Below are 3,827 nucleotides of genomic sequence, written 5' to 3'. Positions count from 1 at the left end.
AGCGGCACAACAAGACTCATCTTCAAAATGAAATTTAAAAAGAAAACAGCAGAGTGAGTGCACATCTTACTTTTATTTGGCGTCCTTACAGCTGTCGGCATCGCGAGGGATGCCTCCGACGGCTTAAAGGGACTTACTTTTGATAACATTTATCAGAAAATAATACGTAATACAAAATTAACTGGCTGTTAAAACAAACCAATACATTAAAATTGATAAGCGTAATAGATAAAAACGAACTGTAAAATTAAAATCACGTACTGGTATTTAGGAAACGAGGAAATGCAAGTAGATTTTATAAGTCGGTAGTTTGTGAGGTGAGGTACACTACGTACAGGCATTACATCGTCACTTCAGGTCATTCGTGCAACAGCAAAACTTTATATTGTGTGCATTTTGTAAAAAAAATGGCTAAGACCCGTGTTTGAAGTACAATTTAGTACAATACAGTTAAGCACTGTCTTCGTTCACCTTATAGCACGTTTGCTGCTAGCATCATATGTTTCAACAAACATAAACCAAGTTAAATGTAACTCTAAGTAGCAAATTACGCAACAATCACTTAATGACCATAAAATGCTCGCCTTGTCAAAGAAAATTAACCATCAAATTGAATTAGTGGACCCACATTCCTCGTAAACGCTTTTATCGGGGTTTTGCGAAATAAAATTCGTTATGTTAATGCGCTTTACACGAAAACGTACTTTGTACTTAAACGATGTACCATAATGCGTAATGATGGCCCTCGGCCGGAGCCTGCGCCCCAACACGCCGCCTGTCGCCTTCCGTCGCCGCACCGACACACACAATAACAAGTAACATCATACTAATATTATAGATAGGTTTTACTATACAACACTTACTTTACTCAGTTACAAACGTACTAACCACATTTAGACTGTAGACAAGACCATAAGCAATAATCTCTTGATATGTAGTAAAAAAAAATTTAGTTAGTAAAAAATAAATGAGAGCTACGTATCTTAGTGAACGTTAGGCGAATAAAATAAAAGAAGTGTAAAACGAGCCACAAATATAGTCTGCTAGAAAAAGTTATTTACCTCGACATAGCTGCGGCTTCGCAACTTCCCTTTTTATAAGGTTACGATATAAAACAAAGAAAAAACAGAGATTGTGGGAGGCTGCGTGGCGCTGCAAAAAGCCTTCCGGCTTTTACAGATATTTTATGAGTCGCGCAGTTTGTAAGAAGTCACACGACGAGGCGGCGAATAACTACATATACACTTCCGTGGATTTTCCTCGACTAACTTCGATGTTATACACTAGAATCTAGTCAATCTAAATAATTAGGTTCTCACTTTGACATAGTAACGAATTCAATTATTCAATATACTTTAGTCACCTTTACTTGTTGATCTTGTGAATCTTTTCTAACCACTTAGTTACTGCCTGCGCCTGAGGATGTGAAAATTTAAGAAATTGAATTGTGCCCATGTACCAAAATAAAGTAAAAGAAACGATTAAAATAGGCAATCCAGACCAACCTTCAAGGAGGAAATGATATTTCTCACAAAGTCAAAGTTAGTGGGCTATTAGTGCGCTAGTAGCGACGTTTGTGACCAACTAAATCCTCTTTACATGCTATGAAGGTGTAATGAGTACCGCGGGGAGTGCGCGGGGTGAGCGGGGGTGCGCGGGTGAGGAGGGTCAGCTCGCCTACTCGCGCCGCCGTCATAAAATAAATCCCCTACTTTCGCAGCTATTAGCCCGTCAATGAAGAACAACAAACACATCTAGTGATAATACTCTCCTACTTATTTCGTCTCGAGAGTTCACGTTAATGTTATAAACAACACTTCAGTTGGTCTTGTTAAATTATTACAGACGCTAAAATTGTTAGTAAGAGATCGTCCCAATTTTTACTTTTACATTAAAATTTCCTAATTTTGAGGCGAGAGGAAGGATCCTCGAGTTGAGTACATTGAATGCGTTATTTGTGGCCGGCGATAGAGCACGATCCACTTTTAATTTAGGCCGTTTCCTCACGCAGCCGAAAACGTCACTGAAGTGCCAATAGCTTCATAATTTACCAGAACCTGGTACTTGCGGTGCCTTCTATTATAAACTGACAGAGAACTACAAAACATTCCATATAAATACGAATATGAAGTTTTATTAATAAAAGATGAATTATGTAATGTACCAATAGGTTTGAAATCAAAAAGACAAATCAATTTCTAGCTTCATATATGGATTGCATCATTGTAATCTCCTCGAGATGTTGCTCATAGCAGTAGCTGGGTGGCTCCACAATGAGCTCACGATATCCGCCAGTCTATTTCATTCCTACCAATATCAATAATTAATATCCCCGGAGCGGCGCACAAAGGCAGCGGCTAATGACTACTAGATTACGTGGAATTATCTCCGCTTTGTTGTCAAAACATTTGATTAGCAGCGAGTCTGCTTCTGCGAGCCGCAGGTAGTTACATCACGAACAATGTTTATTTGTCATATTTCATGACAAATTCTCAATAATGGCACACGATAGCGGTCCTATACAAACGATGTACCACCAATAATGCTGTTACAAATCAACTATTGGACGTGTGAATGTACATACAAATGCTAAAATTGCAATAGTTTCTGTATATATAATAATTTATTTTTCTGTGACAGCACAAAAATAGTTTCACCGTCGATGGAATCGAGCAGGAAGGCATCAAAATATTTAACGATATATTCATGAAATTCAGCGCTCGTTAAATTTGCGCTTTTGCAGCGAGCAGACCTGTCGCGTGCGTCGACTGAGCGCTGTCGATGCTTCCCGTCTGAATTAGGAAACATTTATATGCAGTGGTTCGCGCGAGGATTTTTAGCCGAAGAACGTAATAACAAAAATCAATGCAAAAATCACTTTTTTTTAAAACATCACTGTCATCTGTTCGCGTGTTCACTGACAGGGAATGTGGAACTAGGGTCTTTGTAAATAAGCAAAATAAGAATTACGTTGTCAAGTCACGCTCATTTACATAACTAATTATTCCTCATTACGAGAAGCCCTGTGGTTAAATAACACAAGCAAACTGTCAAAATTCTTTAAAAGAATATTTTTCTAGCTTAGTTATTTGGTCTTTGAATTTGATGTTCTATTCTTCACAATGTCTATGTCTTAAATATTTTATTCATTGATCTAGTTTTGACGGTCATATTGGTTCCTAAAAGTGTGTGAAAACGTCTGCTGAATAACTTACATAAACATTGAAGTAGGGTAAATCGTTTAATTCCTATTACGTCTATCAGTAATAATGTACAGACCTGTATTATCACTATTAAATCAAAACTTTTTAAGTACCTATGTAACGCCGCTTGGCTCGCAGCTCGCAGCTCGCGTGACCCGCTGTTATATTTTGACGGGTCGCCGCGACGCTTACACCAAGTTTTATTACGTTAGGGCAAGCGTAAACTTTTTACGTGTTCATTAACTACCGGTTAATTACCAGGATATGGATTATAATATCTTTCCTAACATTTAATTATTATAAAAGTTTAAAACTTAAACTTCTTTACTTTTCCTGTAGGCCGTTTTCCTAAAGGTCAGGCTGAACCATGCTCCAAGGATGCCATTTCTTCATCAATTTGCAAATATCAACTATATTTCCCGGCGTTGTTTACTATTATCTCAGTCTACTTATTTCATAACTGTATCATAGTTTATTGGAAGTCGATCTTTAGAGAGATACCTTGAAGACGTCTTCTGCGGTCTGCTATCTTAAACTGTTACTCGCTACGAGTTTAGCATTCCAGTCCAGTGCTGGCGAGTGCTCCGACCTCAGCTGCACAGATGGAATTTTAGAATTTGTATC

Source organism: Papilio polytes, unplaced genomic scaffold (genome assembly GCF_000836215.1).
Source record: "Papilio polytes unplaced genomic scaffold, Ppol_1.0 DF823991.1, whole genome shotgun sequence".
NCBI classification, from domain to species: Eukaryota; Metazoa; Arthropoda; class Insecta; order Lepidoptera; family Papilionidae; genus Papilio; species Papilio polytes.
This window is presented reverse-complemented; position numbering follows the sequence as displayed.